The sequence below is a fragment of the Rana temporaria genome, chromosome 5 (assembly GCF_905171775.1).
Source record: "Rana temporaria chromosome 5, aRanTem1.1, whole genome shotgun sequence".
NCBI lineage: Eukaryota > Metazoa > Chordata > Amphibia > Anura > Ranidae > Rana > Rana temporaria.
Genome location: NC_053493.1, coordinates 25717648 through 25744077, shown reverse-complemented (window position 1 = coordinate 25744077; position 26430 = coordinate 25717648). Strand labels below are relative to the sequence as shown.

Here is a 26430-nt window from a genome sequence, read left to right as displayed (position 1 = left end):
CTTTTTACCAGTTACCAGTCTGGCTGCCGTGTTCTGGACGACTTGTAGACGTGAAATCTGGTATTTCGGTAGTCCTAAGTAGAGGGAGTTTGCGTAGTCGAGTCGTGAGTTGATTATAGTTCCAACCACTACCGCTGTGTCCTCTTCCGGGATGAAGGGGATGAGTCTACGTAGCATGCGGAGCAGATGATGAGAACCGCTGGCGACTGATCCTATTTGTGCATCCATCATCATGTCTGAGTCGAAGATGACACCGAGACTTTTGCATGCGCTGTGCATGCGTCCACGTCACGGCGCATGCGCAAGTCGTGATACGTACCTGTCTGGCGCTCGGCCCATCATTTGCATGGGGTCACGCCTCATTTGCATGGGGTCACGCCCACTTCCACCTACGCCGGCGTGCGCCTTCAAAACCCACGCCACGCTGGCGCAGCGTTGGGAGCACTGGCTTGCTGAATGCAATGCTTGCCTCTCCGCGCTACATTGGCGTGGCGTACGGTGTTTGCTCTACGGCGGCGTAATGTGCGCCTTGCTCTCTGTGAATCTGGGCCATACTTTTGGCAATATAAAGTGTTAGTGATTATTTTTTAATACTTATAATCACACCCTGTTTCTTTTTCACAAGTCAGAGAAGGAAACAGATATATATAGAGAAAAGCAGCAGACAGAACGATCCGGGTGGATCTGCCTTCATTGATTCGTCTTCCAGACTGTTATGTTTTATTTATGTGTCACACATAGACTAATTGGGCTTGGATGATCTCTGAAGATAAGAAGCATCTGTGCTGCCGGAATATATACATATGTTTTTGTTCGGAACGTTAATCAATAGAGTAAATATTTTGTCTTCACTTTCGGAGAAACATATTCAATTTTGGAGCATTTCCCTCTGTTTCAATGTCATACCGGCTGTTTTAGCTTTTATAATAGGCTGTAATAATCCTCTCCCACTATAATCCCTCTAAGGACAGCCATTAAACTGTCAAAAATCCTAATGACCTCAGGCTAACGGACGCCGGAAAAAAATAATCCAAAAAAATGGACACTCAGCTGTGAGCACGCTTAGCGCTAATTTTATTTCCAACGGATGCTTAATTCCTCGGGAGAAGTGAATTCATCTCGTTATTATTCGAAATTTATATTTCAGATCTAGGTGGATGTTGGCGAGTTAGCAAACTTATTATCATTGGCCAGTGATGAAGCATGCAAATACTATGTAGCTTATAATTTGCCCCCCTTTTTTTATTAGAAATAAGCAAGTACCGTATATACTCGAGTATAAGCTGAGTTATACTCAAGTCACCTTTTTGCGCCTGATCTCCCGGACTTTGGGGACCCGGTACCGGTCGGCCGTAGGTCCCCTGGACCCACATGTAGCCCCACTCTTCCTCTACAAGTGTGCAAAGTTTGTTGTCCGGGGCACCTACGGCCGGGGGGCACCGATTTTTCAAAGCCGGTCACCCCTTCCATAGACTCCCATGTTAAACTGTAATTTCCTTGGTGAATTTGGGGACCCGGTACTGGCCGGTTGTAAATTCCCTGGACCCGGAACTTGGCACACATGTAGCCCCATTTCTCCCCTACAAGTGTGCAAAGGTTGTTGTCTGAAGGAAATACGGCTGGGGAGCACCGATTTTTCAAACCCGGGCACCCCTTCCATAGACTCCCATGTTAAACATCAGTCTAGTCATGGACACAGTGAGGCATGGGCACAGTGAGGCATGGGCACAGTGAGGCATGGGCACAGTGAGGCATGAGCACAGTGAGGCATGGACACAGTGAGGCATGGACACAGTGAGGCATGGACACAGTGAGGCATGGACACAGTGAGGCATGCACATGGACACAGTGAGGCATGGACACAGGGAGGCATGGGCACAGTGAGGCATGCAGATGGACACAGTGAGGCAAAGTGAGGCATGCAGATGGACACCCTAGGCTTATACTCGAGTCAATAAGTTTCCCCATTTTTTGGTGGTAAAATGAGGTGCCTCGCAGGGGCGGACTGACAACTCATGGGGCCCCCGGGCAATAGAAGATTATGGGGCCCCTGGGCTTACAGATGGCCACCACGCCAGGAGGCAATGCAGAGGTGGGGCAGCTAAAATTTTTGGAATTTCACATCAGAAGCATGTCGGTTCCGGACATATCAGGGACAGATGTAAAAAAAAAAACATAGATTTTTACATACTGTCCCTGGTTTTACTGAGCCTGGCAACCCTGATGGGGCCCCCTAGTGACATGGGGCCCTCAGGCAGTGCCCAAGTGACTCAATGGTCAGTCCGCCCCTGGTGCCTCGGCTTATATTTGGGTCGGCTTATACTCGAGTATATACGGTATTATAACACCTGCCCTGTCTATGTTTTGGGCGGTTTGTGCATTGCCAGCTACCACTCATGCCCCGTACACACAAGCGGTTTTCCCGTAGGAAAGAGTCAGATGAGATCTTTTGGTCGGGAATCCCGACCATGTGTATGCTCCATCTGACTTTTTCCAACCGAAAAACTGCAGGAAAAAGAAAGAAAGCAGGTTCTTTATTTTCCCATCGGGAAAAAATCCTAGCGGGAAAACCGTTCGTCTGTATGCAATTTCAATGCGCAAAAAAAACGCATGCTCAGAATCAAGTCAACGCATGCTCAGAGGCATTGAACTTAATTTTTCTTGGCTCGTCGTAGTGTTGTACGTCACTGTGTTCTTGACGGTCGAAATTTGGTGTGACCGCGTGTACGTAAGACAAGCTTGAGTGGAATTCCGTCTGGAAAAACATCATTTTTTTTCCGACGGGAAAACCGCTTGTGTGTACGGGGCATAATTTATCAATGAGCAGGGTTTAGTAGACTGAGGGGTATGCATTTATCTCAAGGCTTATAACCCATCCAGAGAAACACACCCCTTTTCCCCTTCCAGCCCCATGTATTTAAATGTTCATACATCCTTTTTTTCCAGGTGTCTTTGATCTGGTCACCTGAACACCTTCTCATCTTCTTCCTCTGGCAGCGGACATGGTATGAGTGATTCAGAGAATGGCACCATGTAATGACGTTGGCACCACTCTCTGCAGCATTCTCCTATGAGCCCATGGTGGCCCTGATGTGATGGACACAATGGCTGCAATTAATGGCACAGTGGCTGCAATTGATGGACACCATGGCTGCATTTGAAGGGACAGTGGCTGCATTTGAAGGCACAGTGGCTGCATTTGATGGGCACAGTGGCTGCAATTGATGGCACAGTGGCTGAAATTAATGGCACAGTGGCTGCATTTGATGGTCAAAGTGGCTGCATTTGATGGCACAGTGGCTGCATTTGATGGCACAGTGGCTTAATTTGATGGCACAGTGGCTGCATTTGATTGGCACAGTGGCTGCAATTAATGGCACAGTGGCTGCAATTAATGGCACAGTGGCTGCAATTAATGGCACAGTGGCTGCAATTGGTGGCACAGTGACTGCATTTGATTGGCATAGTGGCTGCATTTGATTGGCACAGTGGCTGCAATTGATGGCACAGTGACTGCATTTGATGGCACAGTGGCTGCATTTGATGGACCCAGTGGCTGCAATTGATGGAAGTGATTTCTGCATTGCCAGGTACCACTAGGTTATCAATGAGCAGGGTTTAGTAGACTGATGGGTATGCATTTATCTCAAGGCTTATAACCCATCCAGAGGAAACACCCCCTTCCTGCCCTACTTACTTAAATGTTCATACACACTTTTTTCCAGGTTTCTTTGATATGGTCACCTGAACACCTGAACACCTTCTCATATTCTTCTTCATGACATGAGTGATTCAGAGAGTGGCGCCATGCAATGACTTTGGGATGCCATTAAAGTTTGTGTAAAGACAGGTGTCTCAATACTTTTGGTAATAAAGTGTATGGAATAGTCTCCCTCTGATGGAATGTCTCCCTTTTAGCTGAAGCGCTCGTTTTTTTTTTTTCTAAAGAGCGCCGACATCTCCGGAATCCCCCATAGGCCGATTCCATTTGGAACTCTGTGTTTATGTGCACCTGCCACAGATTACAGCGGGAGTAAGGTGATTGTAATCAGTGACGTGATACTTAGTAAAATGCAGAAGGAACTTGAGCGGACTCGTGGGACAGACATTAAAGAGGCAGTTTAAACTCCTCATTACATGTACAGCTTTGCTTTTCAAATACCGGAAAATGAGTCTTTGCTTACAAACCATTATTTTTTTTTTTTTTACTTCCCTCTCACGATTTAATTTAATACTGAAGAGGCGCTGAATTCTATTTTATGTTTTTCACTTTACGTTAAACGACGCATGCACAATTTAATTAAAACGCCAATAATAGCATAACTTAAACTATATATATTCCACTTAGAAATGGCATCTCCTAATTATCTACGAAAAGCGCGGCTTTGCAGCTCGGGCGTAGGTTTCCATGAGCTGGGTAAAACCCGTTGAATATTTATTTGCCATTTTATGAGTTTATTTAGCGAACGTTCAGCACCAAGTAGATGGTCAATAACGCATTATCCATACAATTAAATGTGATCATACTAATTAAATTGTGAGATAAAAGTTTACAATTGTATCTTAACTTTTATTGCGCTTAAAGGCTCTTAATCAGTAAAGTAAGAGAGTTGCTTTAAGCAAACTGGAGTTAAAAGGTACACACAGCACCTTTGCAGTGCCTTATGCTGCGTACACACAATCATTTTTCGGCATGAAAAAAACGTTGTTTTTAAAAAATGTCATTTAAAATGATCGTGTGTGGGCTTCACATAATTTTTCGGGTTCTGAAAAACGACAATTTTTTTTTTTCGAACATGCATTTTCTAACAACGTTTCTAATGCCGTTTTTCGGGTTGTAAAAAATGATCGTGTGTGGGCTAAAACGACGTTAAAAACCCGTGCATGCTCAGAAGCAAGTTATGAGATGGGAGCGCTCGTTCTGGTAAAACTACCATTCGTAATGGAGTAAGCAAATTCATTACGCTGTAGTAGACAGAAAAGCGCAAATCGTCTTTTACTAACAGGAATTCAGATAAAGCAGCCCCAAGGTGAATGGAAATCCCCCTTTATAGTGCCTGTACGTCACCGCGCTTTGCTAGAGCATTTTTTTAAAACGATGGTGTGTGGGCAACCCCGTTTTAATGATGAAGTTGGAAAAACGTTGTTTTTTCTACATGCCAAAAAACGTCATTGTCATGATCTTGCCCGAGCCTGGACCAGCTCTGTGACGGCTGAGTCAGATGCCAGTCCAGGCATGGTACATAGTTAGTCAGGTTGAAAAAAAGGCACAAGTCCATCTAGTTCAACCATAAAAATAAATACAATTAAATAAATCAAACAATCCCGTATACCCATGTGGGCGAATCCCAATTTCATTGTCTCTGGACCAGCACTGTGACATCTGAGTCGGGTGCCTGTCCAGGCATGTGAACAGATCCCAACTTCATTGTCGGGAATTGGGATCTTGTCCGAGCCTGGACCAACTCTGTAATGTCTGAGTCAGATGCCGGTCCAGGCATGTGGACATATCCCAACTTCATTGTCGCTATCTTGCCCAAGCCTGGACCAACTCTGTAACGTCTGAGTCGGATGCCGGTCCAGGCATGTGGGCAGATCCCAACTTCGTTGTCGCTGTCTTGTCCAAGCCTGGACCAACTCAGTAACGTCTGAAGGTGTGCTGGCCCAGGCATGTGGGCAGATCTCAACTTCATTGTCGCTATCTTGCCCAAGCCTTGACCAACTATGTAACGTCTGAGTCGGATTCCGGTCCAGGCATGTGGATGGATCCCAACTTCATTGTCGTGATCTTGTCCGAGTCTTGACCAACTCTCTAACGTCTGAGTCGGATGCCGGTCCAGGCATGTGGGCATATCCCAACTTTGTTGTCGCTAACTTGTCCAAGCCTGGACCAACTCAGTAATGTCTGAACGTGTGCTGGTCCAGGCATGTGGGCAGATCTGTGACGAGTCACAAGAGTGCAGAACGAACCGCGCTCCTGTGATCCTGTCAAACGAACTTTGGCTGTACTTCTCCTTTAAGACATATTGGAAATTAATTCATACAGACTTGTAAAGTCAATGCACCCCCAGGACCCTCGCCCCCCCCTGCTCCAGCGTACCACTCCCCCCATGCTCTCCACTGCACCCTCTGCCGAATTCTATATATGAAACATTCCTTGAATGTGTAAACCATGTGACAGTGTTCAAACACTAATGGGCAGTATATGGACATTTTTATACAGCAAGGGAAACATGTGATATTGCACGCGTTCCCGCACTGCATCTGGTGTGAACAAGCCTTTAATGTTTTTCTTTTTATTAATTTATGTTTTTCCAACTCTTGTTTGTTGCAGTTATCCTTTTTCTTGTCTTGGCGATGGTTTATTCTTTAAGGGAACAGAAAGGATTAAGTGGCAAATTCTTTCTCCTTCGAAGAAATCAATGTCAGAATCCACACCTCCTGGCTTGTACGAAACAGTTCTTACTGTCACTTCGATTTTACCCATCTCTCTGACAGATCCTGAGCATTCCGATTCTACTGTACAGGGAATAGCTACTTCTCATTCTTTAATAGGGTGTCAGTCGTGTATTTGTCTTCCAATTCATCCTACCAAGTCAGCATTCACGTAGTGCACTCCGTGTCACTCAGACCGGCGATTATGTCTCTGCACGTCGGAATGCCCCTCCTCTTTCTTTCTCTCCGGCTTCACTGAACTCAAACTTTCCTGCAACTTGTCATCAAGCGCCCTATAATTTGTACCAGCGTCTTACTTGTCAGCTGGCTGACTTTAGAGTAAACTCGGTGTCCTCGCGCTCTTTTTTCCTTCGGATGGCACAACGACAGCTCAGATCCAATTTAGCCGGCGCAAATAGAAAATTGGATGTGATCTCAGCCACCTCACCTGTCTTATTTCTGAAACAATAAGCAATTGTGCATCTGTATATGGTTCTGACACTCATTCCATTCAATACAAGGAGGCTTCTCCTCATAAACAAACACCACAAACTCAAAATGAAAGTGAGATGAGACGGCAAAGCATTTTTTTTATTGCCGTTTCTTTTCCAGGGGTTAGGGGTGCTTTAATGAAAGATGTAAACCTTGTGTTCCACCAGACTGCAGATGAACAATTGATCCGTTGGGCGGGAGGTTTTGGTAGACCTGATTGATTTACCTAGAAACATAGAAGAGTAATGGCAGATAAAGACCAAATAGACCATCAAGTAATTATGCACAAAGTAAGGACCATAAAGACATAGATGAGCGAGTTTGGGTGGAGGAACTTGACTGGTCTTCACAGTCCTGACCTCAACCCGCTAGAACACCTTTGGGTTGAATTAAAGCCGAGACTGCAAGCCAGGCCTTCTCATACACATCAGTGCCTGACCTCACAAATGCACTTCTGAAAGAATGGTCAAACATTCCCATAGACACTCCTAAACCTTATGGACAGCCTTACATAGTTACATAATAGGCAAGGTTGAAAAAAGACACCAGTCCATCAAGTCCAACCTATGTGTGTGATTTTATGAAGAAGAGTTGAAGCTGGTATGGCTGCAAAGGGTGGGCCAACTCAATATTGAACCCTACCGACTAAGACTGGGATGCCATTAAAGTGTGTGTAAAGGCAGGCGTCTTAATACTTTTGGTAATATAGTGCATCTCCCATTTTGTTCTGAGGAAGTGAACGCTAACCCAGGAAACTCTTTGGCCTTGTACACACGAGAGGATTTCCGCTGGAAACGGTCCGCCGGACCGTTTCCAGCAGATAAATCCTCTGGCGGATTTTGATCTGATGGCTGTACATACCATCAGATCAAAATCCCCGCGGAATACATCCGCGGTGACGTGGCCGCGCCGTCGCCGCGAGGATGACGCGGCAACGTGCGCGACCCTGGAAGGTAAATACTTCCACGCATGCGTCGAATCATTACGACGCATGCGAGGGATGGGATCGGACGGACTTATCCGGTGAGTCTGTACAGACGACCGGATAAGTCCGGCGGACAGGATTCCAGCGGATAGATTTCTTAGCATGCTAAGAAATTTTTATCCGCTGAAAATCCGTCGGCTGGATTTTTATCCGCCTGAAAATGTCCGCTAGGCCGTACACACGACCGGATCTATCTGCTGGAACTGATCCGCGGATCAATCCCAGCGGATCGATCCGGTCGTGTGTACGGGAGTATTTATATCCCAATACCAATTTAAACAAGATAATGTGAATGGGGTTTGCATTTGAATATCCACAAAAATTTATCTGTATTGAGGTATTTGGGAGAAATGTTTTACATTTTGAATATTTACGTGTTGAGCAGCACTCTTTATATGTTTTAGGGAATTTCAATTTTTTTTAAATGTTTGAATAAAACTATATATGGTTTTATTTACAACATTGCAATGATTGATAATTAATTAATGGTACCTCAAAAGTCCTGTAATTTCTGTAGGTAGGGTTGACATAAAGGCAACTTTGGGCTCAAAAAAGAGGTTGAGTCGTTTGGGTAAGGGGGACTCCAGGCCTAGAAAAGAGGTTGCGTTGTTTGGGTAAGGGGCATTCTGGGCCATAGAGAAGGGCATAAGTTATTTAGTTATCTGGGCCCCAGGGAAGGGTCATTTAGGTTGCATCTGAGAAGTTCCCAATGTGCTTGCACCCCATTGTAAGAACATTGGTCCCATTGAACGTGTGATATAATCATGACTATCAGCATATGAATTGAAACATGGGCATTTCCTATAATTCCATGTACAGGGAAGAAAATACTGATCATGGGACCCCATCACAAATTTCTGATGAAGCAAAAACGTAAATTGAGTTGTAGTAGGACTAATAATGATGAGCATCACAATATCTCAAATTAATAAACGATTCTATAATCCTAATTCAATCTTATTTAATCTCTGGAGTTCTTGTTGCAGAACATTACAGAACTGTCAGTTTTTAGTTGAGGAGACTCTGGGATTTTTTGCAGGTAGTCTCTGTTGGGCATACAGAGTTAATTTCAGTGCTGGCTGGGATGACCAGAAGCTCTAAGGACAAAAAAAATCTACACTACCAAAAAAAATATATATATATCTTTTCTGAACAGCCAGTCAAAGGGGATCTGTGACAAGTGAAAACAATTCTGAAGTCTCCTCCGGTATATTTGACATCAGCTCTTTTTAAAGAGGTTGTAAAGGTATTTTCTTTTTTTAAAATAACAAACAAACCATACTTACCTCCACTGTGCAGTTCGTTTTGCACAGAGTGGCCATCCGTGTCTTCAGGGGTCCCTCGGCGGCTGTCTCGGCTCCTCCCCGCAACAGCTAAACCCCATTCTGGGAAGTGCTCTCCCAAGGGGGTTAGCTTGTGGGCACGCTCCCGTGATACAGTCGGCGGCCATAGCCACCGACTGTATCACTCGGGCCCGCCCCCGGCGCGTCGCGTCATTGATTTGATTTGATTGACAGCAGCGGGAGCCAATGGCTGCACTGCTATTAAACTGGGGGAAACCATTGCGGGATTGCTCCCACAGAGTTTTGTGGCTCGGGTAAATAGAACGGGGGGCCCAAGAGTACAAGGTGTATTTTCACCTTAATGCATAGGATGCATTAAGGTGAAAAAACACAAAGCTTTACAACCCCTTTAACCACTTAAGGACCGCCTCCTGCACATACAGTATACGTCGGCAGAATGGCACGGCTGGGCACAAGCCATGGGTCGTGGTCCGAAGCTCCATGACCGCGGCCTGCGGGACCCGCGGACCCGATCGCCGCCGGAGTCCCACGATCGGTCCCCGGAGCTGAAGAACGGGGAGAGCTGTGTGTAAACACAGCTTCCCCGTTCTTCACTGTGGCGCTGTCATTGACGTCACATGTCCAGCCCCGCCCCCCTACAGTTAGAGACACATATGAGGTCACACTTAACCCCTTCAGTGCCCCTAGTGGTTAACTCCCAAACTGCAATTTTCACAGTAAAAAAAAAAATCAGCATACTGTCAATGTTGGAAGTGAGCACAATGTAATGTTAGAAAAATGTTTTTAGAGTGAACCTCCGCTTTAATATAGTAGTGTACACGTTAGTAACCAATATCCAACCTCCTCAGTTAGGGCTCATTTACACATGTGCTTGGGGAAGAGGGGGGCAAAAAAACCATGCGGTTGAACTGTGTATTATCACCCCCAGCTGCTCCTCCTTAGCTAAAAAAAATAGGAGCAGGTGCTGTGGCCTAGTCCGGAAACACTACCCCTTGCCATGTTTGGTGGGTACTGCCGCTTGCCGAACATGACCCATTCTAGTAAATAGGGTATGTACAGCAAAAAAAAAATCAGCATACTGTCAATGTTGGAAGTGAGCACAATGTAATGTTAGAAAAATGTTTTTAGGGTGAACCTCCGCTTTAATGTCATGTAATTGTAAATCAATCCCCATAAGCTGATAAAATATAAAAATGGTTAAGAACCAAAAAAGCTAATGAATCACAATGACAACAATGTGTACTAAGATACAAGTAGAAATGTAAAACTGTTCACACTTTCTGTAGAATCTAAGTTACTGCAACAAACCATATTAGATCATCTTCATAGAACGTACTTTGCAATCTGCGGAACATCTGACAGCAATGTGCTGGTCTATAAGAGGCTGTTGTGACAACCGAGTGAGCACAATGCAATTTATCCCGTGTCTGTCTTCATCAAGACTTCACTGTACAATGTCATGTTTAGCTTCTGCTGTATTGGGCTTGTTTCATTGCTTGGTGACTTATTTGTCAGTGGGAATAACATATAAAGCAGAAACTGGAAACACGTGTAGAAATCAGTCATTTCAGATTTCTGTGGTGCTGCCGGTAATACAGTGCAACAGGCATTGCTTAAACCGTATCTATAGTCCAAATGTAAAATCCTACACGCATTTCAAATACCGTATTTCTGGCCTTCTCCGAATTTAATCTGAAGGATCTTGACATTTGTAAACTTACTTTGTGAAGATCCCCACACAATTACTTCCTTGTATTCTGTGATAGGGATTGTCCCGATGTTCGAATCAGGCCCCCGAAGGGCCTGGTATGGACAGCGATTTTATTTCCTTGATTTTTCTATTTTGCCGGGAGCTGGCAATACATTACAGACTCTTGGTCCATACTTCACATGCCGATGTCATCTCCTCTATGGTATCGCATCATAAGTGGATGATAATCTTTTATTTGATATATATATATTTTCCCTTTTTTTTTTTTTTTTTTCTCTTTTCTTCTTTTCTTTAAATATTTCAAAAAGGAAAAATTACCTTCCCTCCATTTCCATTTTCACTTTAATTTTTTAGGGAAACTATGTCACACTCGAAATCTGTGTGGGAAAAAACTACCCATCCTTACCCCTCCCCTCCCCCCCCCCCCCCCCCCCCCCTGCCAGTATCTATTTGTTAGTTTGATAGTTTCGGAGCCATTGTTATACCCAAGCTCCCCTTTCTTAATTATATCACTGTCCCTTGCGCCCTGGTTCTCGCTTGTCTATGTGCGAGAGGCCTCCCGGAATCTCTTGGACCCGGATGGTCTCTCCCACTTCAATCCTATCAGTACATGCCTATCTAAGTTGTGTCCAAATAAAAAAAAAAAAAAAAAAAAAAAAAAACACACCTGTCTCCCCCTAGTTCACTAGATATCCATAGCGTCAGCGAAACTTATTGTGTATTTAAATTTTTTCCATTTTTCCCATTTCTCTACAAATTCTTCCCAGTTCACCTCATCTCTAAATCTTAAATATTCTAAATTATAAATTTCCTCTACTCTGTTACACCACCCGTTCAGTGAGGGGCTCTCTTTTTTCTTCCAGTTACGCGCTATCTGGTGTTTTGCTGCGTTCAAGAGTTGTGGGACCAAAGTTTTCAAATATTGTTTTGTGGGAATTCGTGATCCATGTAGTACGCATACCCAAGGGTCATCTGGGAGGTCGTTATTTGTAATTTCCTGGATTTTTTTCCTTATTTCCCTCCAATACGTTTTAATTTTGGTGCATTTCCACCAAACATGAGCCATTGAGCCAACTTCACCACACCCTCTCCAACATTGTTGTGAGGTAAATTCTGAAAATTTATGTAGTTTATCTGGTGTAAGATACCATCGAACCAAGCATTTATAATTTAGTTCTCTGGTATCATTATTTATTGAGGTTTCATGGACCCTAGTTATTATTTGATTGATCTCAAAATCATTTACCCGGGATCCCAACTCTTCCTCCCACTTCGCGATAAATGGTAGAACATTCTGTGATTTTGTTTCATTTAATATCTGATATATTTTAGAGATGATGCCCTTCTCAGTTTTTCCTTCACATAATTTTTCGAGAGGGAGTAAATTTGTTTCTGCTCTAACTGGTTGGGGAAGGCTATCAAAAAAATGTTTTAGTTGTATGTAGCGCCATTCATTAATAAGAATCATATCCTGTTTGTTTTTTAGTTCCTGAATTGTTAAAAGCCTGTTAGACCTCATAACATCTTTTAGTTTTATATTTTCTTGTAATATCCATTTTCCAAACCTATTTTTTTCTCCTGGTAAGAAATATTTTGTATCCGTTAAAGGAAGTAAGGGTGAGTTATATTCCCATTTATTTTTTTTGTGAATTTTATCCCATATAGTTAAAGCATATCTCGTGATATAGTGTGTTTCTAAATTGATTCCTCTGTACTGTGCCGGTACCCAGATTAGTTTTCCCAGTGGTAATTTACTCGTCGTGATTTCTAAATGTACCCACCTTTTTTCTATATTATTTCTAGCCCATTCCATGAGGCGTGTTATTACAATTGCTTGGTGATATTTTTTAATGTCCGGTGCCCCTAGCCCTCCCTTTGATTTATCTTTAATCAGTATATTCATTTTAACCCGTGGTTTTTTCCCCCTCCAAATAAATCTTACAAGGAGTGATTGTAATTTTTTAAAATAGGTTTGGGGAATTGGTATCGGAAGCATCTGTAATTTGTAAAGTATCTTTGGCAAGATTGTCATTTTATATATGTTTATTCTTCCAGTCCAGGACAATTGCCCCGGAGCAATTCTATTTAACTCTGTTTTAACCTCATTTAATAACGTCATAAAGTTAATTTTATATAAACTCTCTATAGAGATTGCTATAATCGATCGTGTCAGAACGCGGTGACGTGAAACACGACGTGCTGAAAAAGACGAAGTTCAATGCTTCCAAGCATGCGTCGACTTGATTCTGAGCATGCGTGGATTTTTAACCGATGGTTGTGCCTACTAACGATCGGTTTTAACCTATCGGTTAGGAATCCATCGGTTTAATTTAAAACAAGTTGGCTTTTTTTTAACCGATGGTTAAATAACCTATGGGGCCCACACAAGATCGGTTTTGACCGATGAAAATGGTCCATCAGACCGTTGTCCTCTGGTTAACCTATCGTGTGTACGAGGCCTAAAGTGATCCCCAGGCACGATATTTAAAGGAATATTACATTTTTATTACTTCACTTTAAGCATTATTAAAATCACTGCTCCTGAAAAATCTGTAGTTTTAAAAACATATTTTCTGCCCCCTGGGGGAGTACCCAGGTCCCCATACACTTTGTATGGCTACAACTTGCATATAATCCTTTAAAATGAGCACTTTTGATTTTTCATGTTCGTGTCCCATAGACTTTAATAGGGTTCGCTCAAACTTTTTCCCTGTTCGCATGTTCTGGTGCGAACCGAACCGCGCGCGCGCACGGGGGAGGGGGGGTTGGCCTATCCCTTTTGTGTGACATGTAGTCACTATGTCCTGTGAGTAGGCTCTGCTGTGCCACACATTTCACAGAGTCTGCCTTCTGAACTACAGAGGTTCTGAGAGGAAGAGTATGAGTAGACGGGGTCGGTACAGGAATCACTGCTTGCAAGCAGCAAGATACCATGGGATACTGTATGCAGTCCCTAAAAATGGAAAATAAGCAGCAGAGGAAAAGCTGCAAAGCATGCAGGGAATCCATGGAAGTTGTGGAAATAGATGACCGGGAGACAGGCAGAACTCACAACATGATTTTGATTGTCAAAAATGACTATTGCTTGTATTGGTATTTCAATGCTGCTGCTATGAAGTAAAAGTATATGCTGTGACTTACTTGTTTACCGGGCCAATTGTGACACTTCTCTAGGGCTGCGGAAATTAACAATTAATTCCTTGATTAATCATTAATTTTTTTGATCAATAAAAATTCTTTTGATCGATAATAGTGGTGCAACGGATCATAAACTGATCGTAAACGGGTCACCATATGCGGATCGGCACACCACATGATCCGCGGAGCTCCGCTGCTGCTTCGGCCATAGGAAAGGGCGCGGCTTCGGCCTAGCTCCCGGAGCGGCGGCCATCTTGGTCCACCCGGCGACGGCCTAGGTGAGCCTAGAGCGGCTCGCTGACGTCATCACCCAGCCTCAACTGCTCATCTTCGGACGGCTTCTTTGGTAAGACTAAGCAAGCACTAATCTTCCTATACAGTAGGGGAGATGTGGACCATATTACAGTGGGGAGATGTCTGTGGATATTACAGTGGGGGGAGATGTCTGTGGATATTACAGTGGGGAGATGTCTGTGGATATTACAGTGGGGGGAGATGTCTGTGGATTACAGTGGGGGGAGATGTCTGTGGATATTACAGTGGGGAGATGTCGGAGATGTCTGTGGATTACAGTGGGGAGATGTCTGTGGATATTACAGTGGGGGAGAAGTCTGTGGATATTACAGTGGGGGAGATGTCTGTGGTTATTACAGTGGGGGGAGATGTCTGTGGATATTACAGTGGGGGAGATGTCTGTGGATATTACAGTGGGGGAGAGATGTCTGTGGATATTACAGTGGGGGAGAGATGTCTGTTGATATTACAGTGGGGGTGATGTCTGTGGATATTACAGTGGGGACTATATATGGTGGTAATCCGAAAAATGTATGTGCATTATAATTAATCAAAATTAGTCGATTAATCGATAAAAAAAAATTGATTAATCGAACACGAAAACTTTAATCAGTAACAGCTCTAGTAAAAAACAGTGGGCCATATTCTTATACATCTAAGGCGGCGGAACGTATGTACTTTACGTTACTCCGCCGCAAGTTTAAGTGGCAAGTGCCTGATTCACAAACCACTTACCTGTAAACTTGCGGCGGCGTCGCGTAAAGTCCACCCGCGCAAGCCATCCTAATTCAAATGATCCTGGCAGGGGGCGTGGATCATTTAAATTAGGCGCGGTCCCGCGCCGATCGTAAAGCACATGCTCCGTCGGGTAAATTAGCCGACGTGCATTGCGCTAAATTACGTCTCACGGACGTCATTTGTTTTGACTATAACGTAAATGGCGTCCAGCGCCATTCACGGACGACTTACGCAAACGACGTTAAATTTTGAAATTTCGACGCGGGATCGACGGCCATACTTAACATTGAGTACGCCACCTAGGGGGCATCTTTATCTTTACGCCACGTATCGCTTACGGAAACGCCGTTAAAACACTACGGCGGGCAAGCGTACGTTAGAGAATCGGCGTGACTAGTCATTTGCATATTCTACGCTGACCGCCACCTAGCGGTCAGCGTAAATATTGCAGCCTAAGATCCAACGGCGCAAGCCGTCGTATCTTAGGCATGTTTAAGTGTATCTCAGTTTGAGAATACACTTAAACATAGGAAACGGACTTACGTAGGCGTATCTGCTGATACGCCTACGTAACTTGTTTAAGAATATGGCCCAGTGTTTTTTTGCTAGAAAATTACTTAGAACCCCAAACATTATACTGTATATATATATATATATATATTAGCAGAGGCTCTAAAGAATAAATAGTGGTCATTGCAATTGTTTATGTCACAGGGTATTTGCGCAGCGCGTTTTTGAATGGAATTTTTTGGGAAAAAATACATTTAAATGACAGCTTCCCATAAGCTGAGTTAAAGGTGTTGTAAATAAAAAAATGTTTTTTGCTAAAATGACTGTTTACAGGGTATAGAGACATAATAGTTAACTGATTCCTTTTAAAAATGATTAAAAATAGATAAAAATCAATCATATAATGTACCTGTAGTTTCTAGTTTCGTTTTTGCATGTTGTTTCCTGCCTCTGTGCTGTACAGAGCCACAGAGCCAATACAGGGCAGTGATGGTTTGGAAAACGAAACTGATTGGTGCTGAGGGGTTTTAGACACACAGTAATCACACCTCCTTGGTTAGTGACCACAGAGAGAAAGCTCCCAGTACTGTGGTTATCAGGAAACAGACAACCAGGAAGAGTGGAGATCAGAGAAGAATTACAGCAACTTGAGAGCAAAAACGAACAATGAGGACATGAAAACAGCACTGCATTAAGGTAAAGGAAGCTATTAAGATAAAAAAAAATTCCTTTACAAACCCTTTAAGATTTACAGGCAGTACACTTCTTGTAGTCAGTGTGGTTGTCATATAGTATGTAGTGCTACTCCAGAAGTAGCCACTGTGTAAAACGGGTCCTCTGTTCTCTGTCATGACCCCCTTGACCTCTTAAATGCCTTAACCCCTCTGACACACCAGGTTAATAAAGAACGAACAAGCACTTGTAGTGCAAAGTGGATTTGCCTTTCGTAAATAACCCCCTTTTTCTCATAACACCGTAGTTCTGGAGCTGGCTACATATATATTTAAGTTACTTATTTTTATATCAATGTGTTAAATCAGAGAGGAATCTAAGCAAATTCATACACTCAGCACATCTGCGGGGGGGGCATTTGACCTCCGTCAATGATGCTTGCATTGCTGGTGTATGGAATGATGCTGACATTAGTATCCTCCCAAAATTGCTGATCAGCTTTTATTTTGCATTAAAGTGAACCTGTCAACCTTTTAAAACCATTTAAAGTAAAACTTTAACTTAGGATAAAACACCGCAGGGTGTCTGCTGTCGCCTTGTTAGCCAGAAAAAACGATACAAAGTGGATGTAAACTCCAACAATGATTTTCTTTTATTTGTTTCCTTTTTGGTGTGTTATATATCCTGTTGAAAGTGTTTTGTGATATCCGTATGATAAGTGCAAAAAATACCTGAGGAGCTAATACTTTCCTGTGCTCTCTGCTCGTGCTGTTGTGTTGTCAGCATGGGCGTCCGCTCCATAGGGCAAGGGGGGGCAAATGACCCCCCCTGAAAAATCAAGAAGGTGTTGAAGAGTCTCCCAGGCCACGGGCTGTCTGAGCAGTCCTGGGCCAGATGTCACACAGGCACAGCGAGCAGAGTGAAGCCGCCTCCCCCTCCTGTGTTTATGTGTACACAGGGTGAGGGAACCTGCTGCCTGTGCCACGCTGATGGCTGATCTGAAGTACTGAATGGGATGGGGGAGGGGGGTCCGTCTGCGCTGAAGGGGGGGGGTTTGTGCTGAATGGGGGGTCCATCTGTGCTGAAGGGGGGTCTGTGATTAAAGGGGGTCCATCTGTTCTGAAGGGGGGGTCTTTGCTCAATGGAGAGGGGTCTGTGCGGAATGGGGGGGGTCTGTGCTGAAGGGGGGTCCATCTGTGCTGAATGGAGGGGTCTGTGCATAATGGGGGGTCCATCTGTACTGAATGGTAGGGTCTGTGCAGAATGGGGGGTCTGTGCTGAAGGGGGATCTGTACATTCTCAAAGCTATATTTATATGGGCATTGAGTGAAGCTGAATTATCTCAAGAGCTATTTCACACTGCCAGCTGGCCGCGTTATCGGTAAAGCCCCGCTAAAAAGCGGTATTTTACCACCGTTTTAGCTGCGCTATTCGGCCGTTAGCGGGCACGTTTAACCACCGCTAGCGTTTGAAGAAAGGGTTAAATGCGACTGTATCGCCGCTGCCGAAGTGCCCCCCCCTGAAAAAAATTCAGCGGATGCCCATGGTTGTCAGTTGCATTGTTCCCGGTTACAGTGGCAGCCTGTTAACACAGGGGGCACAGGCGCCGCCCCCATCCATGTGTACGGCCCTCTAATCTACAGTGCCTTTAAAAAAGTTTTCATACCCCTTGAAATTTTCACACATTTTGTCATGTTATGCTGGGGCGGCCGCGGCCTCTGACGTCGCTGGTTGCTAGGCCAGCGATTCTAGCAACCAGTGAAGTCTGCGGCATGTCACAGCTTTGGCGCCCCTTCTCTTAGCCCTCCAGGGAAGTGGGGCCCCCCAGCAAGAAGGGCCCCCGGGCAACTTCCCAGCGCGTCCAATGCGAAAAGATGGCCCAGCTCACTCTAGCTGGAATTTAGCTTTAAAGCAAAGACGGCCCGAATGACAACCCCCTTCTCTTTTATATATTTATATTTTTCTATTTCTTTTAATATATATATAAATTTTCCTTTATTTCCACCCCCCCCCCGCTTCTCAATTTTAGGTGGCAGCACCCCCCCCCCCCCCCGGTTCTCTGCTCCAGGAGGGCTCATACCTGAAGCTGTGTAAGGGGCCCCATAATTCCTGATGGCGGCCCTGCAGGTGTGATATTGTAGCAAATTTCGAGATCATGTTTTACAGACATTTCCCAGCTATGGTGATAATGCTCCCCCCCCCCCCCTCCCAGGAATTCCCTCATAGGGTTAACAGATGGCTTTCAAATCCAGAAAGGAACATTTGTGTTGGTGTAATTTGCAGCCGTCTCACATGGCTGCCAAATTTCTAAAGTCAGAACAATGCGCGGGAACATGAATAGCGCTGTTGGTAAAATTATATATTTTATAGCCCAGAGTGTGAAACAAAAAGAAAATTCCCACATTCACTGCCGCTCAGTCTCATTCTTAATAGAAAGACATTGGATCAGTTTCTCCTCTGTATTATTAAGGGAGCAGCTCCGCTGACGGACTTAACCTTTGTATCTTGCCTTTTTTTTTTTTGTCGTTTCAATGCGCTAAAATTAAACTTCACTTAGATTCTTCTTTTCAGCATACTGAACTCTATGTACTACAGACAAATCATTTTATATTACTGTGCTCTGGGCAGGGAACAAACATACCACCTTATAGGCCCAGTCAGGCACAGATTTACTCCCTTTGCCGCCCCAAGGCCGGGTCCTTCAATGCCGCCCCCGCCTGCGCAGTACAGGGGGGGATATTATCCACCGGGGGACTTTTTTGGCAGGACACTGAGAAGCGGGGTGGGGGGGTGGGGTGGGTGCTGCTGCCGAAAATGACATTGAGAACCGGGAGGGGGGTTGCTGCTGCCAAGAACTATATCACCTCCTCTTCCCTCTGTTTTTTTCTCCTCTCACCATCTGCATGACAGGGGGGAACTCCTGATATGAAAGTGAAAGTGTCCTCTCCGCCGCAGTGCCGCCCCTGCACCCACTGCCGCCCCGAGGCCTGGCCTTGTTGGCCTTGTCTGGAATCCGGCCCTGGGCCCAGTGCCTTCACCCCAGCCACTTTCTGATCCTGAAAAGGACAATGATGTCAACTGATATAAAATAATTTCACAGGTAAAGTTCACACTGCTTGGAGGATAGGCCAATAGCACTGCTGTTTGAAATCCTCAACTCACAATTTAATTTGGGATTTATATCTATACCTGCTGTAATAAGGCATATCATAATATTGTAATGGCTTAGGAGACTTACAGTGAAACCTCGGATTGCGAGTAACGCGGTCAGGGCCGCCATCAGGAATTTTGGGGCCCCTTACACAGCTTCAGGCATGGGCCCCCTGGAGCAGAGAACTGCGGGGGTGCTGCCTGAAATTGAAAAGCTGGGGGGGGGGGGTGCCGCCGCTAATTGAGAAGCGGGGGGGCCTTTTCTTTTTTTTTGTAAAGGATATAAAAAAAAAGGAGCGGGTAGCTATCTGGGACCATGGGGGCCTCTTGGCCTTTTAATAAAAAACATATAAAAATAAATAAAAAAAAAGGGGGGTTGGTATCCGGGGCCCTGGGGACCTCCGGTGCCTTTAATAAAAAAAATATATAAAAAAATTAAACATTTATAAGAAAAAGGGGGTTGCCACATGGGGTCCTGGGGACCTCTGGGCCCTTTAATAAAAAAAATATATAAAAAAAAAAAAAAAAAGAAATAACAAAATATATAAAAAAGAAATTACATTTTTTTATAAAAAAGGGGGGGTTGCCATCCGTGGCTCTGGAGACCTCCGGGGCCCTGGGGACCTCTGGGCCCTTTAAAAATAATAATAATAATAATAATAAGAATAATAATAATAAAAAAAAATATATATATATATATTTAATTTATATATATTTTTTTAATTTATATATTTTTTTTATGAAAAAAGGGGGGGGGGTTGTCATCCGGGGCCCTGGGGACCTCTGGGCCCTTTAATAAAAAAAAAAAATATATATATATTTTTTTTAAAAGGGGGGTTGCCATCCGGGGCCCTGGGGACCTCTGTGCAGCTGGGGACCTCCGGACCCCTTACAAAAAAAAATTATATAAAAAAAAAAAGGGGGGGGGGTTGCCATCCGGGCCCCTGGAGAATTCTCGGCTGCTTACAGGTGTACTGCCTGTACCCCCCTGATGGTGGCCCTTAACGCGGTTAACGAAAGGGTTTCGCAATACGAGCACTGTATTTTTTAAAATCGTATCTCGGTTTGCGAGTGTTGTCTCGCAAAACGAGCAGGATTCAGGCCAAAGCGATGTCAAGTACCGCGTTTGGCTTGAGGTAGGGGGCGCCGGAGCCGAGCAGAGCGGGGCGCCGTTCCGAAATGTACGGAAAGGCCCGAGGACAGCTCGGCTGACCTCGGCAAATCTCAGGAGTGGAGTCTTTCCGAGGTTTGCCAAGGTCAGCCGAGGTGTCCTTGGGCCTTTCCGTCCGCTTCCGAGGCTCTCAGGCGCCCCCCACCTCTGGCCGCATGCGTAATTGCATGCAAATGAAGTAAATGCGGAACTAATAATTTTCGTTTCCATTGACTTCAATGGGGAAACTCGCTTTGGATTATGAGCATTCTCCTGGAACAGATTATGCTCGTAATCCGAGGTTCCACTGTATCTGTGAAGGTTCTCATTTATCCAGGTCATGGTCTATCTTTTAGTAGTTGGTCCCATTTAACTGGACTTGTTCTGTAATATTGAAGACTTCCAAGCAATTTCAGTTCAAATGAATGTCGGGAAAAATGCCCCATCATATACATATATTCAAAAGATAGCACCAACCCTTGATCCAATTAGTATGGAAAGGCAGATTTTTTTTTTTGTCTAAGGACCGGAAGGGAGGTGTGAAAATTGTGGAACCATCTCGTTCTAGTTAGATAATCCCAACCTTGGTGTCAAGAAGGCTTTATAAATGGCTGAAGGTGTGAATTGTTGTCAAAATGCTGGGGTAGAGAGCATAAAATGGCATTATATGGGGGAATTCAAATGGTGTATGGAAGCCCCCAGCTTCATTTATTGATGGTTGTTTCAGTCTGCCATAGACAGGGCCGGCCTTTGGGGTGTGCGAGCTGTGCGTCCGCACAGGGCGCCATGGGCAACAGGGGCGCCGTGCGGCCACTCAGAGGCGTACTAAGGGGGGGTGAGCCGCCCCGGGTACCACACAATGGGGGGAGGGTGTCAGACCGGCACCCCCCTGCGCGATTGTATTACACCCGCGGTGGCATTTTTTTCCTCTTTGTGTATGTTTAGGTGACCAGGGGGCGAGGGGTGAAGATGGGGGGGCGCCACAGGATTAGCTTGCACAGGGCGCCTGAACACCTAAGGCCGGCCCTGGCCATAGATAACCTCTTTCACGCCTCTTGTGAACCAGTTGTCCTCTTTTGTCCAAAATGTGTACCTCACTGTCCTTAAAAGAATTTCCCTTTCCTTAGGATGTAGGAAACTGCTTGAATCTTGACTTGTAGAATTTTCCCTCCTAAGACAAACCATTCGTTTGCTGAGAGGTTGCTTCATCTCCTCAATGTAAAGGTATGGACATTCCTCACTGCACTGCATATACAGTACCAAGTTACTATTTGGGTGTTGGATCTTGGATGCACAAGCATCTGTCTCTGTGTATTGCTGGGATTAAAAGATACAGGGATGCAATGTCTTAAGCCTCATACACACAATCGGACTTCCATCTGACTTTTCTGTGGATCTTTGTCCGAAGGGACGTTGGCCATGAACTTGTTCTGCATACACACGGCAGAACTGTTTCAGCCAACACTCACCAAACCACTCGGTTTTTCAGCTCTTTACCGCCACCCTTTGGGCAACTTTTGCTATTGTTGTCTGATGTTTAGCATTGGTTCGGAGCATGCGTGTTTGTACTTTGGATTTTAGTCAGATGGATTTGTGTACACACGATTGGATGATCCGACGTAACACATTTGTTGTCGTAAAGTTTGAGAGCATGTGCAGCGAACATTTGTCCGTGGAAATTCCGACAACAATTGTCTGATGGAGCATACAGACGGTCGGATTGTCAGATAAAACACGTCCGTCGGACCGCTGTTGTCGGGAAGTCCGATCGTGTGTATAGGCCTTTTGAAGACTTGTTGCATTAGAGCTTACACAGAGCTTAAACAGAGCTCTGGAACCGACCCCCATCCCATGTGGCAGATGTTGTACAAGCTGATTGGCTAACCCGTCCACACGGTGGGGAGCTATGGAGAGAACCATGTGCTCCCCACACCCTGAAATACAGAATATTTCATTTGGCTCTATCAGACTTTTACAAAGGAAATATTTGGGCTTTTATATCTGCCGGAAGTTAAGCTTTAATGAGGGTAGGTAGGAAAAGTAGGTACTCTTCCTGGGCTGGATCTAGCCTGTCTGATCTGGGGGTGTAGTAGAAATGTCAAAGGGGCATAATGCCAACACGCTATGGCACGGATTCACATACATCGGCGCATATTTATGCCACCGTAGCGTATCTCATATACGCTACGCCGACGTAGCGCAGAGAGGCAAGCACTGGATTCACCAAGCCAGTGCTGCCAAATCTGCGCTGGGTTTCCTATGCGTAAGTCGTCGTAAGTGGAAGTGGGCATGAGCCATGCAAATGAGGCGTGACCCCATTAAAATGATGGGCCGAGCGCCATAAAGATACGAATAAGGAACGGCGCATGCGCCGTCCCGTGGAAGCATCCCAGTGTGCATGCTCACAATCACGTCGGAACTACTCCCTAAGATACGACGGATCACTGCCTACGACGTGAACGTAACATATGCCTAGTCATATTCACGTACAACGCAAACGACATAAGATACGACGGCTTGTGTTCCCTGGTCCATACCTTTGCATGGGTTGCGCCTCCTATATGGGGAATAACTTTACGTCGGACGTACGACTTACGCAAACCGCGTATATTATGCGCCGGGCGCAAGTACGTTCGTAAATCGACGTATCTCCCTTATTTCCATATTTGAATAGGAAATCAATGGGAGCGCCACTTGCGCCCAGCGTAAATATGCGCCCAACGTAACATATGCCTAGTCATATTCACGTACAACGCAAACGACATAAGATACGACGGCTTGTGTTCCCTGGTCCATACCTTTGCATGGGTTGCGCCTCCTATATGGGGAATAACTTTACGTCGGACGTACGACTTACGCAAACCGCGTATATTATGCGCCGGGCGCAAGTACGTTCGTGAATCGACGTATCTCCCTTATTTCCATATTTGAATAGGAAATCAATGGGAGCGCCACTTGCGCCCAGCGTAAATATGCGCCCACGATACGCCGGCGTAGGCAAGTTACGTCGGTCGGATGAAGCCTATTTTTAGGTATCTTGGTTTGTGAGCACGGCGCATAGATACGACGGCACATATTTGCACTTACGCGGCGTATCTCAAGATACGTCGGCGTAAGTGCTTTGTGAATCCGGGCCTATATTTTAATCCTCTCCACATTCCCTAAATGCAAGTATGCAAATTACCAAGTCACCCTTGTCCTGGACTGTATATATTGGGCTGAAGGGCACTGGCATCTGTAATGGATGCCCTGGATACATTAGCATTCTCCCGTGATATTGGATTCCACCTAGCACTTCAGAGTCAACCCTTTTCATCACCACCTTCAAATTAAAATTGCCCTCTTTCCATCAGAGTCCAGATTTCTATTGGAGTCCTCTGTCACAGCAGTGCCCCCCCCCTACCACAATAGTATCTCCCCATCACAACAGAGTGTCTCCAGCATAACAGAGCTCCTCCCTCACAACATAGACATCAACATCACAATTAAGTGATGGTATTCCCCCTCCCCACCCCCACTGTTTGCCAGTCGGTCCAGCACTTACCCCATCGTGGCGGGTGGCAGGCAGCAAGGTGCAGCGAGCTCCAGTCCTCTCCTCCATGGCGGCTTCCAGCCCCTTCCCTTCTCCTCCTAGGCATCCAATAGGATCACCTGGGAGGTTCTGAAAATTGGGTGACCGGTGTCAAAACCTGCTTCCCGATTGGCCGGGAGGAGGATCAGTGTTACGACAACAAATATTCATTATTTGTCGTAACATACCTGGATGGGATTGGAGCGCAATCTCTGTGACCCAAACACACCATATATTGAAGCCTATTAGAACCTCTGGCTCTAATTGGTGCTTAAAGTGGAGTTCCACCCATAAATATAACATTACATCAGTAGTTTTAAAAACATTTCATTAGTCCTTTAAGAATTTTTTTTTTTTTTTTAAATGCCTTCAAAGTGTTGTTGCTAGGCAGAATAGTTAATCTTCCCTCTTCCTGCACCTAGGTGCTTAAGCTTCCTAACCTACACCGCACAGACTCCTGGGAATGTAGTGGGTGTAACTTTCCAGGAGTCTGTGCACTCCCCAGTCTCGAAGGATCATGTGACTTGGACAGTACAGGTGCTGAAACCTGATCTTATACCTATTACACTGCTTGTGCAGCACTGAGCATGTGCGAGATCTGCAAGGCTGAAATCCAGGAAGTCATACAGTCTGGCTTCATGATGCCCACACTTAAGATGGCCCCAGTCAATTTCTATTTTATAAAGTGTCTAAATGCTGTAACAACCTAACAAAACGGACCTTAGTTTACAGACTAACTTTACTAGAATACATTAAGCTTGTGTATTACAGGGGTATTTATATTTAAAAAGTGAAATTGTGGCTGGAACTCTGCTTTAAAAAAAAAACAGTCTCCCTGCATGTGTCGGTGTCCTGAAAGGGTCTGGACGCATGAATAGGTGAGGAGGCGCCCTTAATGGACTGGGCCGCCCCTGATCACAACAGTCCCTCACATTCCCCCATCACAACAGAGCCCCCTTCTTCATAACATAGTCCCTCTTTCATAAAGATCAATAAATAACGTCATATATCTTAGTCCACCCCATACACCATGGAAACAAGGGATGCAGTGCGGAGGATAGGGACAGGGCACTATAAAGCATTACCAACTTGGCAGAGCCCAGGTTGCATGCTGATGCCCCCCCCCCCAGCCCATCTAATGCCACCAATGACACTGGTCCTGGAGGGGCGCTGCTGAATTCTGTGGGGGGGGGGGATCTGTCCCTGTACACTGACCAACCATGTCCTAAAACCTTCATATTAAAAAGACAATTAGCTGGATTCAGGTAGGGCGGCCTAATTTTGACCCGGCGTAGCGTATCGTATTTACGATACGCCGCCGTAAGTCAGAGAGGCAAGTGCTGTATTCACAAAGCACTTGCCTCCTAAGTTACGGCGGCGTAGCCTAAATGGGCCGGCCTAAGCGCGCCTTATTCAAATGCGGAACAGGGGGGCGTGTTTATGTAAATTATTCGTGACCTGACGTGATTGACGTTTTTAACGAACGGCGCATGCGCCGTCCGTGGACGTATCCCAGTGTGCATTGCTCCAAAGTACGCCGCAAGGACGTATTGGTTTCGACGTGAACGTAAATTACGTCCAGCCCCATTCATGGACGACTTACGCAAATGACGTAAACAAATCAAAATTCGACGCGGGAACGACGTCCATACTTAACATTGGCTAGGCCAGCTTATTGTTTGACTAACTTTACGCTGGAAAAAGCCTTACGTAAATGACGTAAAGAAATGCGCCGGGCGCATGTACGTTTCTGAATCGGCGTATCTAGCTCATTTGCATATTCTACACTGAAATCAACGGAAGCGCCACCTAGCGGCCGGCATAAATATGCACCCTAAATACGACAGCGTATGAGACTTACGCCGCTTGTATCTTAGCCTAATTTAAGAGTATCTGGTTTCCAGAATACGCTTAGATTTACGACGGCGTAGATTCAGAGTTACGACGGCGTATCTACTGATACGCCGGCGTAAACGTCTCTGAATCTAGCTAAATGTCTACCCTCCTAACTATTTTTCTTTTTTTATATTTTATTATTGTTTCGTTTTACAAAACGACAGGTGCACTTTAAATGCTCCATCCATATGTGTGCACGTTAGTATCTTATCTTATTATAACAGCAAAACCGCTGGGCTCTGTCAAAGCAAAAGGCAGATAAATGTGTGATTGATATTCAAATTACAGCACAGTCTTTGAAGGAGAAATACAAAAGGATTCGTAATAGCTTGTATCCAAAATAACTTTTTAGGCTTTTAGCAATCAAAAACAAAAGTACAAAGT

The 26430-nt window shown here is 44.9% G+C and overlaps 1 protein-coding gene across 1 annotated transcript in view; it reads left to right on the top strand.

Annotated features, from left to right (window-relative positions):
* NXPH1 (neurexophilin 1) overlaps positions 1–26430 on the top strand; it is a 392663-nt gene that overhangs the window by 235505 nt on the left and 130728 nt on the right. The window lies entirely within an intron of this gene.